The sequence below is a fragment of the Arachis hypogaea genome, chromosome 4 (genome assembly GCF_003086295.3).
Source record: "Arachis hypogaea cultivar Tifrunner chromosome 4, arahy.Tifrunner.gnm2.J5K5, whole genome shotgun sequence".
NCBI lineage: Eukaryota > Viridiplantae > Streptophyta > Magnoliopsida > Fabales > Fabaceae > Arachis > Arachis hypogaea.
This window is the reverse complement of record NC_092039.1, coordinates 89,030,754-89,046,308: the sequence shown is the minus strand read 5'-3', so window position 1 is coordinate 89,046,308 and position 15,555 is coordinate 89,030,754. Positions and strand designations below refer to the sequence as shown.

At 33.1% G+C, this 15,555-nt stretch overlaps 1 non-coding gene across 1 annotated transcript; it reads left to right on the top strand.

Moving 5' to 3' along the window:
- The first annotated feature begins 1,066 nt into the window (after positions 1-1,066).
- LOC112798349 (small nucleolar RNA R71) lies at positions 1,067-1,170 on the top strand. The gene has a single exon (XR_003199964.1). It is a non-coding gene; the product is annotated as a small nucleolar RNA R71 (small nucleolar RNA).
- Positions 1,171-15,555: the final 14,385 nt, after the last annotated feature.

The following is a 15,555-nucleotide window of genomic DNA, read 5'->3' as shown; positions in this document are numbered from 1 at the left end:
AATGAGCAAGGGAGGTTCACTTTCCCAAGTCTCATTACCAAACAACTTGGCATTCAGCTTCATGATAGCTCCTAAGTATTGAGCAACTTGCTCTCCAGTCACATCTTCATCCTCTTCAAAGGAAGAATAGTCTTCAGAGCTCATGAATGGCAGAAGGAGGTTTAATGGAATCTCTATGGTCTCTAGATGAGCCTCAGATTCCTCTGGATCCTTAATAGGAAACTCCTTCTTGCTTGAAGGACGTCCCAGGAGGTCTTCCTCACTAGGATTTTCGTCCTCCTCCTCCCTAGTGCATTCGGCCACTTTGATTAAATCAATGGCCTTGCACTCTCCTTTTGGATTCTCTTCTGTATTGCTTGGGAGAATATTGGGAGGAGTTTCAATGACTTTCTTACTCAGCTGGCCTACTTGTGCCTCCAAATTTCTAATGGAGGATCTTGTTTCATTCATGAAACTGAAAGTGGCCTTTGACAGATCAGAGACAATATTGGTTAAATTAGAAGTGTTTTGTTCTGAATTCTCTGTCTGTTGCTGAGAAGATGATGGATATGGCTTACTATTGCTTAGCCTATTGCGTCCACCATTGTTAAAGCCTTGTTGAGGCTTCTGTTGATCCTTCCAGGAGAAATTTGGGTGATTTCTCCATGATGGGTTATAGGTGTTTCCATAAGGTTCACCCATGTAATTAACTTCTGCCATGGCAGGGTTCTCAGGATCATAAGCTTCTTTAGAAGCTACCTCTCTAGTACTGTTGGATGCATGTTGCAATCCATTCAGATTTTGAGAGATTATGTTGACCTGTTGAGTCAACATTTTGTTCTGAGCCAATATGGCATTCAGAGCATCAATTTCAAGAACTCCTTTCTTCTGAGGTATCCCATTATTCACGGAATTCCTCTCAGAGGTATACATGAACTGGTTGTTTGCAACCATGTCAATGAGTTCTTGAGCCTCTTCAGGCGTTTTCTTCAGGTGAATAGATCCACCTGCAGAATGGTCCAATGACATTTTCGAAAATTCAGAGAGACCATAATAGAATATATCTAATAGGGTCCATTCTGAAAATATGTCAGATGGACATCTTTTGGTCAACTGCTTGTATCTTTCCCAAGCTTCATAGAGGGATTCACCATCTTTTTGTTTGAAGGTTTGAACATCCACTCTCAGCTTGCTCAGCTTTTGAGGAGGAAAGAATTTATCCAAGAAGGCAGTGACCAGCTTATCCCAGGAGTCCAGGCTATCCTTAGGTTGTGAATCCAACCATATTCTAGCTCTGTCTCTTACAGCAAAAGGGAAAAGCATGAGTCTGTAGACTTCAGGATCAACTCCATTCGTCTTTACAGTCTCACAGATCTGCAAGAACTCAGTTAAGAACTGATAAGGATCTTCAGATGGAAGTCCATAAAACTTGCAGTTTTGTTGCATTAAAGCAACTAGCTGAGGTTTCAGCTCAAAGTTATTGGCTCCAATGGCAGGAATGGAGATGCTTCTTCCATCAAACTTGGTCGTTGGCTTTGTGAAGTCACCAAGCATTCTCCTTGCATTATTATTATTATTATTTTTGGCTGCCATCTCCTTCTCTTGTTCGAAAATTTCTGAAAGGTTATTTCTGGATTGTTGTAATTTAGCTTCTCTTAATTTTCTCTTCAGAGTCCTTTCAGGTTCTGGATCAACTTCAACAAGAGTGCCCTTTTCCCTGTTCCTGCTCATATGAAAGAGAAGAAAACAAGAAAAGAAAGAGGAATCCTCTATGTCACAGTATAGAGATTCCTTTATGTTAGTAGAAGAAGAAGGGGGTAGAAGAATGAAGAAGGATGAATTCGGATTTTTGGATGAAGAGAGGTGAAGAGAAGTGTTAGTAATTAAATAATTAAATAGAAGAAGAAAAGAGAAGGAAGATTTCAAAAATAATTTTTGAAAAAGAGGTTAGTAATTTTCGAAAATCAAAGACAAAATATAATTAAAATTAAAATTTAAAACAAAAAGAATTTTTGAAAAAGAGAGGGAGAATTTTCGAAAATTAGAGAGGGAAAAGTAGTTAGGTGGTTTTGAAAAAGATAAGAAACAAACAAAAAGTTAGTTAGTTGATTGAAAAAGATTTGAAATCAAATTTTGAAAAAGATAAGAAGATAAGAAGTTAGATAAGATATTTTGAAATCAAATTTTGAAAAAGATAAAATTTTTTGAAAAAGATAAGATAAAAGATAAAAAGATATATTTGAAAAAAAGATATTTGAAAAAGATTTAATTTTAAAAATATTTAACTAACAAGAAACTACAAGATAAGATTCTAGAACTTAAAGATTGAACATTTCTTAACAAGAAAGTAACAAACTTCAAATTTTTGAACCAATCACATTAATTGTTAGCTAATTTTCGAAAATTTGATATAAAGATAAGAAAAAGATTTTGAAAATATTTTGAAAAAGATTTTTGAAATTTTCGAAATTCATAAAAAAATATGAAAAAGATATGATTTTTGAAAAAGATTTTGAAAAGATAAGATTTTTAAAATTGAAATTTTGACTTGACTTGTAAGAAACAACTAATTTTAAAAATTTTTGACCAAGTCAACCCAAAATTTTGAAAATTTGGAGGAAAATAAGGAAAAGATATTTTTTTGATTTTTTGAATTTTTAATTATGAAAGAGAAAAACAACAAAAATATTCAATGCATGAAATTTTTAGATCAAAACAATGAATGCATGCAAGAATGCTATGAATGTCAAGATGAACACCAAGAACACTTTGAAGATCATGATGAACATCAAGAACATAATTTTGAAAAATTTTTAATGCAAAGAAAACATGCAAGACACCAAACTTAGAAATCTTTAATGCATGGAAAATATGAATGCAAAAGTGCACATGAAAAACAACAAACAACACAAAACAAGAAATCATCAAGATCAAACAAGAAGACTTATCAAGAACAACTTGAAGATCATGAAGAACACTATGAATGCATGAGATTTTCGAAAAGAATGCAAGAAAAATTTTAAAAGCATGCAATTGACACCAAACTTAAAGATTAACACAAGACTCAAACAAGAAACACAAAATAATTTTTTTTTATTTTTATGATTTTATGATTTTTTTGTATTTTTATTTTAATTTTTTTTTTTCGAAAAATATTTTTGGAAAAACGAAAAAGAAAAGAAAAATTTTGAAAAAGTTTTTGAAAAGAAAATTACCTAATCTGAGCAACAAGATGAACCGTCAGTTGTCCATACTCGAACAATCCCCGGCAACGGCGCCAAAAACTTGGTGGACGAAATTGTGATCACTGTTCTTTAAGTTGTATGAAATTATGATTGTGGCATCAGTTGAATTCACAACTCCGTTCAACTAACCAGCAAGTGTACTGGGACGTCCAAGTAATAAACCTTACGCGAGTAAGGGTCGATCCCACAGAGATTGTTGGTATGAAGCAAGCTATGGTCATCTTGTAGATCTCAGTTAGTGAGTCGAATCATAGAGTCAAATGGAATTAAATTGGATAAATAAAAGGGATAGAATACTTATGTAGATTCATTGGTGGGAATTTCAAAAAAGCATATGGAGATACTGTATGGCTCAAGGACGCCTGCTTTCCTACTGCTTCAACTCAATCTTTCTTACTCCTTTCCATGGCAAGCTGTGTATAGGGGTTCACCATCAGCGGTGGCTACTTTCAATCCTCTCGGGAAAATGATCCTATGCGGCTGTCACTCGCATGGCTAATCGTCTGGAGGCATCACCCATGGTTGATGGCTACATCCCATCCTTGCAGTGAAAACTACGCTCACGCGCTCTGTCACAGCACGGCTAATCACTGGTTGGTTCCTGCGCCTACTGGAATAGAATCCCTTGATTCTTTTGCGTCTGTCACTAACGCCCAGCACTTGCAAGTTTGAAGCACGTCACAGTCATTCATTACCGGAATCCTACTCGGAATACCACAGACAAGGTGAGACTTTCCGGATCCTCATAAATGCCGCCATCTATCTAGCTTATACCACGAAGATTCTGTTGGGGAATCTAAGAGATACACATTCAAGCTCTGTTGAATGTAGAACGGAAGTGGTTGTCAATCACGTGCGTTCATAAGTGAGAATGATAATGATCGTCACTTTCATCATTACACTCATCATATTCTTGGGTACGAATGAATATCTTGGAATAAGAATAAGAGAGATTTGAATAAAAGAAAATAGAATTGCATTAATACTTGAGGTACAGCAGAGCTCCACACCCTTAATCTATGGTGTGCAGAAACTCCACCGTTGAAGATACATAAGTGAAAGAGGTTCAGGCATGGCCGAATGACCAGCCCTCTCCATGATCAAGTGACCGAATATTCAAGAGATTAAACTGTCAAAAGATGTCTAATACAATAGCAACTTATCCTATTTATACTAGACCAGCTACTAGGGTTTACATGAGTAAGTGTTTGATGCATAAATCCACTTCCGGGGCCCACTTGGTGTATGCTTGGGCTGAGCTTGATCAATCCACGAGCTGAGGCTTCTCTTGGAGTTGAACTCCGAGTTATGACGTGTTTTGGGCGTTCAACTCCGGATCATGACGTTTTTATGGCGTTTAACTCCAGACAGCAGCATGTACTTGGCGTTCAACGCCAAGTTACGTCGTCAATCTCCGAATAAAGTATGGACTATTATATATTTCTGGAAAGCCCTGGATGTCTACTTTCCAACGCCGTTGAGAGCGCGCCAATTAGAGTTCTGTAGCTCCAGAAAATCCATTTCGAGTGCAGGGAGGTCAGATTCCAACAGCATCAGCAGTCCTTTTGTCAGCCTTCTTCAGAGTTTTGCTCAAGTCCCTCAATTTCAGCCAGAATTTACCTGAAATCACAGAAAAACACACAAACTCATAGTAAAGTCCGGAAATGTGAATTTAACATAAAAACTAATGAAAACATCCCTAAAAGTAGCTCAAACTTACTAAAAACTCTATAAAAACAATGCCAAAAAGTGTATAAATTATCCGCTCATCAGTCAACTAGCCTAAATGTCCAGTGATATTACATATTATATAGAGGAGACCGAAATTATACCTTGGCCGCTCCCCAAAATACACACGCACCTAGATTAGAGTCCAACAAGCTTTCAACTCACCAACAAGCCACCAAAGCTCAAACTAACATCATATATATATCAAAATCAAAACCTAAGATACACAAAACAACTAAACACAAGGGTTTAGTGAAACCTTTCCTTATCCAACTGTGATTAGGATAAAGTCCAATAATTACCTGCTACTAGAGATCACCTAAACAACCAAAACCACAAAATCTACTAAAAAACTATTAACAAAAAATGCACAGAAACTAGGGCAGGAAACTGGAGTTTGAGCTTCGAGTTCTTAGTAGATTTTTTTAGATAGAAATGAAGAGCTCAACGAGAGCTTCGCGTGACCGCAAACAGCTCGTCAATGGAATTCCGTAGCTCAAGATATGATCAAAACAAGGTTGGGGTAAATAGTGAAACCCCAGCCCTTCTCTTCTCTCTTCTCATCAGCGCCTCACCTCTCTCCCTTAGGGTATAATAAGCTGAAAGCTTATTAAAGAACACATATATATGTTGGGCTTGGGCCCATTTGGGCCCGTTCCAACCCGTTAACTATTTTTGGTCTGTTTGGCCCACTTTGGGCCAAAACCTTTAAGATTAGTACCCGGTTTTCGATTCTAAATTATTTTTTATCCTTTCAACTCAACACTGGACAGACTAGAGCCGTTACTACCAGCTTAAGCGCTAGTACATATTTTTACAAAACTTTTCGAAAAAGATACACTTTCCAACTCAAAAAAATCTATTAAATTTAAATTTTACCTTTATAATTTTAAATTAAAACTTCTAAATTTTGAATCTACTCCGGGCACTAAAATTATTTTATTTAAAATGGTTTTACATGAAAAACTCCAATTCTTACACTATTTCTTGTAGTGGAGTTTGTGATTAGGATTTCTTATGTTAATTTAACATAAATAGAAATTATAATTAAGTTAATGTAGGTTAAGTAGGGTAAGATTAACAATGTTCGACTTTTTGTAGTTTGTTGAATTAATTAGTTTTATGTTGTGAGTTTAATAAGTTTTCTTTTTCATTAGAACGGTGCTACCACAACAGGACAACGATCTTGAAGAAAAAGACAGGGTCGACCTAGACGATGAAGAGGAAGACGAGTTCGATGATCAAGAAACTATCTCGGAAGAGGAGCATGGTGAACCAGAGGAAGAAGATGATGAATTTGAATAGGGTTAATGTAAATATAGTTCAATGATATGTATAATTCTTTATCAAACATTGAGAAAAACGTATTGTAATTAACATTGTTTTAGATATAGCAATTACCATATATCATTGCATACTTTTACGTTGTTTGTTTGATATTTCACTTCAGATTTAAAGTACTGTTTCAATTATGTTTATCATCAGGTCACGCTTTAAATGGACAGAAAATAATTATTTTTTAAAAAATAAAAATTTACTTCCATCAGCATTACGGTCATACAAAAAAAGTTTCGTTGGAATTATCGTCGAATTTAATCTGACCGTAAAATAGCGCAAATATGTGCAACATGGCACCAACGTTACCGCAGATTAATTCGACTATAACTTTCTAAAGACTTTGTCATCCTACCTCTATATTTCGTCGCTAATTCTGACAAAAATTAGCATCAGACTATAAAAAATTCGACAGTAAATATTTTCCGACGAGATTTATACCGTCCCATTTATTCCATCGGTAAACTTGGTACATCGGATTTATCTAGAAATCTGCCGGTAAATCCGACGGTATTTGGCAACTTTTTTGTAGTGTCTCGGTTGCAGTAGTTGAAATTGGAAGAGTTAATACCAGGGAATGAAACAATCAATCAAATCAATATGTTAAAGACTTTCTTATGTGCACAAATTTCTCAATTCAGCATGAGTAGGAACATCAAGTTCATAATATTGAGCTTGTATTCTTATGTGAAATTTTTTCTAGTCATTGAAGTCATATGGATAAATTCGTTCTACTAATTCACATACTTTGTCGACATTGAAGAACTTATTATTATCTCTAGGATCTAAAGTTGAAATTAAAGTAAGCAGCTCCACCATATTATCATTGAATCTTCTATTAAACTTTTACAATTGTGCGTCAATTATTGTAGCAAGAAATAAATTAACACGATAATGATGATCCACTGAAATCTGATAAAAAATTTTATGAGTTCAACCTCTTTTAGGAATATGTAATGCATTCATCTTAAGAACTTCGATTTCATGATTCTCACAAAATAATATAACTTCTTTTATGAAAGCCTCCCAACCTGATTCACTCATTTTTTGGATTAACATCTTGGTAGTAGAAACCAGAGATAAAACATTCAATATGTCTTGATTTTTTTGTTGCAAAGCTTGGAAAAGATCATAACTAACTTCTAAAATATTTCTCATCAAATGAAAAATAAAGACAAATTCAAAAGATGTAGTAGCATCATAAGCAGCATTAGCATCACCGCGAGTGGAGAAATTATCTTCTTCGTTGCATTTTTCAAGAACTTCACAAGTATCATCAAACATGCATAGCAAGCTACGTACGTATAGAATTTAAATGAGACCCCCATTTGGTATCTTCAACTTTTAACAAAGTACCAATTTGATTAAGTCCACTACCTGTCACAATCTTATCATTGGCAATTGAGTTTGCAACACTATTTGCTTAAGAAACTCTTAATTGATAATGACATTTAGGATAAATGGTCACAATATTCACAATTTACTACAACAAATAAGGGTTTTCGCAACGGTTGAAAATCGTTGCCCTAGATTGAAAAATCGTTCTTAAATTTTAGACAACGCTTTGACAACGGTTTTTAACTTGCGATATATGTGGCTGTTACCAATGCTAATAAATAATGATTTTTTACTTAAAGCAACGACAAAAAAAAAAACTATCACCCTTGTTACTGTCATAGACAAATGGTTTTGACAATGATTTTTAAAGAATGGTTTAGAATAATAACTGAATAGGCAACCATTTTTCGCTATTGTAGCTTTGTTACTAATAAAAACAACGGTTTTTAAACCATTGTCTTTGGTTGATAACTTTAAGAATGGTTTATGAGCCGTTATTTTTTATATTATTTTTTTATAACGGTTTTAATACCATTACTATTTTATAGTTATTTTTGACAATAATTTTTTATAATTATATATTTCTTTATTTTTAATAATTTTTTCATATTGCATTGAAATACGTATTTCAACTATTTTTTTAAAATAATAATAAACTATTATAAAATGCATTAACTCCGAGTAATATATATATATATATATATATATATATATATATATATATATATATATATATATATATATATATATATAACAGATATAACTTAATATAACAAATAAATAGCTATAATTTAATATTTTGAGAAGTTTCATAAACCCATATGTCATAATGTTATGCCTAAAGAGAGAATAAGCTAATTATATATTATTATAAATATTAAAAATTAAAATACACATGATTAAAAATATATATATATATATATATATAAATAAATGTAGTTTCTTAACATCAATAATCCATAATATCAAAACAGGAAAACAAATATTCATAAAAAATTATCAATGACTTCATAAAATCCATAGCATTGTTTTTTTTTTTAAAAGCTAAGTTTATTTTCTAAAATTCATGTTGAATTATTAATCAATTTATTTATTGAAAAGCATTTAAAAAATATTAAAAAGTAACATAATAAGTTTATTTCAAAAGTTTTATTTTATATTAGTATCAACGAACTAAAAATATTTTATTTAAATTATACCGGTCACTAGGGGTGTGCTTGGTCCGAAGACCCAGTTCAGCCCCAAATATTTTAGAGGCTAATTTGGTGTCATTTCACCGGATTTAGGGTCGGGTAAAGGTCTCAAAAATAGACTCGGTCATCATTTCAGGTCGGGTCTAAGCCATAGCTCGAGTCATCCGAACTTGGCCCGGGTCCCGGTCATCATACACAATTAATATTTTGTGTTATTAGTGATGGATGATAGCTATTCTTATGTGGAATTTAAGTATTGTAGACCTTAATATTTATGTTATTAGTCATTATAAGACTATAAGTTAATGTTTTATGTTTGAAATGCATAAGACTTTAGACTAATACATAATATTGTGTTATTTTTATTGATTTAAATATTTAGTGTTATTAGACAATATTAGTATTGACTTTGGTTATGCTTTAATTTTAGAGAAAGGTTGGTTCTTGTTATATTTTTCTAAGTGAATTTTACCAAGTCAAATAATGGTTGGAGTCTTAGAAATTTGGATATTTTCACATGCTAGCTTACAAGAAGGTAATGTTAACGGTTTGGTTTTCACCCAATTTTTACCCGGTATAATCGTGGCTCGAAAGTGTGTAGGTTTCATCAGGTCTAGGATCGGGCTCGGGTCTAACAAATAGGTCCGATATATATTTCGGGTCGGGTCGGGTCTGTGTCACATCAAACCCGGTTTTACTTGACCCATGAACACCACTACCGATCACAAGTAATGAAACAAACACAAAATTTTAAGCAAGCAAACTAAAAGTATATTCAAGAAAACCAAAAATCTCGGCCCAGTACAAAAAAATTGTGATATGTCCAAAAATATGAGCCCGTTACAAAAAATTATAAGATTGATTACCCACTTACTACTCAAAAGTAAAACATAATTAACCAAGTTGGGTTGGTCTAATGATTAGCTCATTAGTCTGTTTAAGCAAGTGTCGAAAGTTCGAATCTTACCTTGTGCATACGGATACAGATACGGTAAATAATACAACGCTCATAGGAAACATAACCCACCTAGTTTTTTATCGTGCCACTGCTCTCCTCTTCTTCGATCACACGATTTTTTCTCCTTTTCAATCCTCACTTTCTTCTCTTCTCCACACAGCACTTCACTTCACTCTGCTCTTCAATCGCACCATTACTCCTTAGTCCTCATTTTTTTCTCTTCTCCATGCAGCACTTCATTCTACTTTTCTTAGCGTCATTTACTTTTCTCTTTTTAGTGAGTTATTTTGAATGCATTAGTTTGATTTATTTTGGTTTTTCTTATGCTAGGGTTTTGATTCTAGTTTTATTGGCCAGATTAAGAAAGTTGCCATTTGTTGAAGTAAAATTAGAATTCAAATTGGGAATTCAATGAAATCCATAAGCTCAAATGATGAGGTTAGATTCCTGATTTAATTTTGAGTGTTTTTTTATTTGTTACTTTTTTTTATTTGTTAATTATAAGGTTTTTAATTTTTCATCTTGAAACTGCTATCAGTAATCAAACATCTTTCAACTTGTTTAATAGTGAGAAATCTGGTTTGGTTGAGAGTACTGATGGTGTTATTTTGATCTCAGTCTCAAGCCTCAAGAGGTTGGTATTGGAAATTGTTGCCTTTGGATCTTTCCTTTTGGAGACAGAAGATTATATCAGTAATGTATATAAGCTTATGGATGATTAAGTAGGGTAATGCAAAAGTTGCAAATAAATTCCCCTTTTATTGGGTGAATTCTACTTGTGTATGTATATAGTGAGATTTTTTTTGTTAGCTTTTGAGTGTTTTGGTTTATGTTTATGTTTATTGTATAGAGATAATACACGTTTACTCTACATATTGTGTAGTTTTTAATGCTTGAGCTTCTGAAGTTTATGTAAGTTGATAGAGATTTCAAATAAAGATAAAATTATTCGCTATATATACATTTGCTGTTGAATATTTTTCAAGCTCCATATATGATATCTATGATAATATTCTTACAGAAATTTTTTTATAGACTTTATTTATAGAAAAGATTATTGGATTGTTTGTACATAACAAAAATTTAGCTGAAAGAGTCAACAAGTGTTCATGAAAGTTGGTTACAACTGGAATAAATTTATTTTGGAAGAACATGATTTTTATTTTTTGTGTAATAGATTTGTTACAAGTTGCAATGCTGCTCTTGCATTTTATCCTTGTTTAAGTTTGATTTTACACGTGACTAGTGTTTTTACACTCAATATTCCTTCTTTATCAAATTATTGTTTTTATTATCTGAGATTCTGAGTTATTATTAGTTCATTTATGGAAATAGCAAGCTCTTCATTTATGGTATAATTAGATTATAATCAAACATGCTATAATTATGTTTGAAAATTTGAGTATAATCAAACTCATTTAACATAATAATTAAACTTAGTATAATATGATAATTTGTAAGACTAATAACTTTAATATGTAAAGAATTCAACAACAAAGTCATCACTAATGTAAGAATCAAATTCAATATATAGTTATGCTCTTATCACAATCAAGTGATATTACAATATAAAGTTTTTGCAAAATTTAATGCTTTTAGCTAGATTTTAAAATACCAAGAGAAAACTCCAAATGTTATGAAGCCAGAGCTCTCAAATGAAAGGCTATTTTCCAGCATAAACCTTATAGATTCTTGAAGGGCATTGATAATATTTGATGGTAGTGTACCAATCACCAAGTTGCTATCAACCGTGACATGGTCCATAGTTGGATTATTCAAGGACGGTTTTGGTGTAATCTTTTTCATAATTGGAAAGCATATTAGTTAGTTTCCTATCACATGACTTAAGAGCCTTTATACAGGCTGGGAATTGTGGCTTCACAAGGACAATATACGTATTGACTTGTTGCAAGGAATCGACTATTCGAGATAGGGGATTTTTCTTAAAACTATTTTATTATCAATAATTGTTACAAATCGATATTGCCATGAAAAGTATATTTTTATGATTACGTGAGTCTTATGGATTGAACTGGGTTCCTCTGAATGATTGAAATTATTTGCCTGCTTAATTTATTGATTATTTGAGAAGCTTGAGTATTCTTGTTTGTTGGTTGACTTTGTTGAAATGGTTTTGTTTGATTTATCAAAAATAATTTTGAGAATTAGATATAATTTGAGATATTGGAATTGGTTTGGTTTGATTTACTAGAAATGATTTTGAGAATTTGGAAATGATTTGATATTCAAATTGGTCTGATTTTAGAAATGGTTGAGAAGAGTTTGAGAACTTGTTCGGTTGGGACTCGAGAATGATGGAAAAGTTTGAGTTTTGGGAGAGGTGCTGCCAAAATTTTTATAAGAATTTAAGTGAAATTTAATAATGAGAATTTAACTATTTTGGGTTTTGATTAATTATGAAAAGAAGTTGAAGTTGATTTATTCAATTGAAGCATTCTGTTTTGAAGAGTTTCGGGAGTTTTGGTTTTGGTTTTGAAAACAGGTTGGAAGTTTTGGCTAAAGAAAAATGAGTTTGGTTTGATTAATTTTATCAAAAGAGGTATGTCTTAAGTACTCTTAAAGATTTTATAGTAATTAAAGTAATGGATTTGAGGATAAATACTTTTGGGGTGTTCAATTAAGATGTTCAATTAAGATGTTCAATTTTTACCTGGCTTTGAACCTTGTTGAAAACGTTTTAGAGTTTGAAATGGTTTTGAAATTGGTTCGGATATTTTGGTTTAAATGATTTGGTTTAAATAAAAAGTGAGTTCTGTGATTTTGTTAATTCGTAAATTTGGTTTATGATTTAACTTATTTAATTTTGAGATGGTGGTTGGAGACTTTGAGGATACTTTAAATTGAGATTTTGATTCTTTAAAAAGTTTTGTAAGTTTGTTTACAAAAATGAGATTGGTAGTCACTCCCTTAAAGTCTAAAGGACTTGCTGAGGGGTTTAGCTAATAAATGTTTTTCTTTTGTCTTTTGAAAGAAGTTTGATCTTGAAATGATTTGAAGTAGTTTGAAAATTTTCAATTAGGTGAGAATTGAGTTTTGCAAGAAGAATTGGTTTATTTTAAGTGAAATTGTTTTGAAGATTTTGGAAAATGTCACAAAGAGGTGGTATTGGTTTTAAAGGAAAAAAATTTGAGATTTGAGGTCCTTGGGTAGTTGCAAGGGTGTAGTCCCACTTGCTCCGAGTTGATATGATTTGAGACTCCCTGGGTAAATGCAATGGTTCGCCCCACTTGCTCTAGGTTGAGATTTTAGACTTTGTTGACCTTCCATCGCAAGATATGGCTGGTCCAGATGATTCCTCTAAGGGAAGTGAATACCTCTTGGGGATGCGCATACTGAGGGACTGTCCAAGGTTCATTACCAGACATGTCGCGTTTGGCTATATAACCGACAGATGAGCTCACTGGCCATAGGGAAGGCATGCATCATTTGTATCTATGTGACATTGTTTAGATGTGCATATTGTATATGATTTGCCTATGTGAATATTTCTGTTTAACTGATATTTGCCATACCTGCTGTAATTTCTCTTGATTGTATTTGAATTTCATTACTTGTGATTGTGACTAGTTGGTTCGGACTATAGTGGTTTGAGTGGTGATTTGATTTTGTGCTGGGCCGGAGGCCGTCATATGATAATGCTTTAGACCAGAGGCTATGATTTGATTTTTTGTTGGGTCGGAGGTCATGATTGGATGAATCAGTGGTAAGTTTAGTTAATATGGTCCATTTGGTAAGTTTAGTTTAGTTTTAAAATATGAATTTGGATTTTTGGGTAATTAACTACTTGTTTTCAAATAGATTCATAAGATGAACGATGATCATTGCTTTTGAAATTCATTCTTATTTTGTATGTATCCTCTTATGATAATTCTTAAACCCTCTACTGAGAACCTACGAGGACGATGTTCTTACCTCCTACAGACTTTTCTTTTCAGGATGGACGAGGAATCTTATAAGTTTTACTGAGTTCTTAGCTATACTATTTTTGTTTGGATATATTAGTTATATTTTTTCCCTCGCCTTTGTTATTGTTATGTTTCTATAAAGAGGGATAGGAATTGTAAGGATATGTATGTTTATAATATTTGTAAGTTACTTGAATGAGAAGTCTCATATGTTTATATATGTGTGTGTGTGTGTGTGTGTGTGTGTGCGCGCGCGTGTGTGCATGTGTGCGTGTGTGCGTGTGAGGATTGTGATTGATTTTGTTTATGTATGCATGTTTGTAAAAAGTGAAAAAAGAACTTTCGATTTTTCGAAGAAAGAAGCGATACCATTTTTTAAAAGTTAAAGGCTCCTATTTTATTAATAAGTATATTTAAAGTCGTCGTAATACTCTTCGCTATCAGAGTGGCGCTGCCGGAAGCATGACATTCTGGTAGTAAGGGTGTTACATTAGGGTATCAGAGCTGTCTTTTGTGTAGAGCCTAAGGAATGGACTGACTATGCTTCAATTACATACTCTGAGTGTCTGTTATGTCATAGGTCTTTGACTGAAGAATTAATGTCGGTTCAGAATTTCACAAAATAATTCTGTTGTAAGTATAGTCTAAACTAACAAATAACTCTCAATCAAAGTTTAATTTTGTTTGTCACAAATGCAAATCAATAAAAACCAAGAGTATTAGATCTTGGATCGTCTCTCAAAGAAATTTCAGTGAGGTGTGTAACACCCTAATTAGCCTAAGCCCTACCTCGCGCCGTAAAGCAAAGGTTAATCAAAGGTTACGACAGTTCTAAGCTCGTACGTATAATATAGAGAAGAATTAATATAATTTAGAAGCCTGATGAAGGATATAGCAAAAAAAAATAGGATTTAAAAAGCGCAAAACGTACTAACGAAGCTTCTATCTTACAGCTCTAGAAACAGATATAATATAGAAAAGATAATAGTATAATATCATAAAAATCTAGCCACGGCTCGCGGAGTTTAAGCCAGCTAGCTATATACAGACATATAGAACCAGATAGTAAAATCAGCTTATACAAGATTTTCTCTCTCAAATACAAGCCTCTAGGCAAAAGCAAAACACAAAAGATGAGAGACGTATACAAAACAAACAAAAGACTCCAAAAATATCATGATCCTCCGCTTCTGTCACCATCCAAGCAACTCATCAAGGTGGGTTGCGACCTGCATATGAAAAACAACAACAGAATATGGTATGAGAACTGGAGGTTCTCAGTATGGTAACAGTGTGATGAGCAGATAATTTATACGCTTTTTGGCATTGTTTTTAGGTAGTTTTTAGTAGGATCTAGCTACTTTTTAGTATGTTTTTATTAGTTTTTAAGCAAAATTTATATTTCTGGACTTTACTATGAGTTTGTATGTTTTTCTATGATTTCAGATATTTTCTGGCTAAAATTGAGGGACCTGAGCAAAAATATGATTCAGAGGCTGAAAAAGGATTGCTGATGTTGTTGGATTCTGACCTTCCTGCACTCAAAATGGATTTTTTGGAGCTACAAAAATTCAAATGGCGCGCTCTCAATTGCGTTGGAAAGTAGACATCCAGGGCTTTCCAGAAATATATAATAGTCCATACTTTGCTCGAGTTTTGACGACGCAAACTGGTGTTCAAACGCCAACTTCCTGCCCTATTCTGGCGTTAAACGCCAGAAATAGGTTACAAGTTAGAGTTAAACGCGAAAAACAGGCTGCAAATTGCTGTTTAACTCCAAGAAAAGTCTCTATACATGAAAGCTTCAATGCTCAGCCCAAGCATACACCAAGTGGGCCCGGAAGTGGATTTCT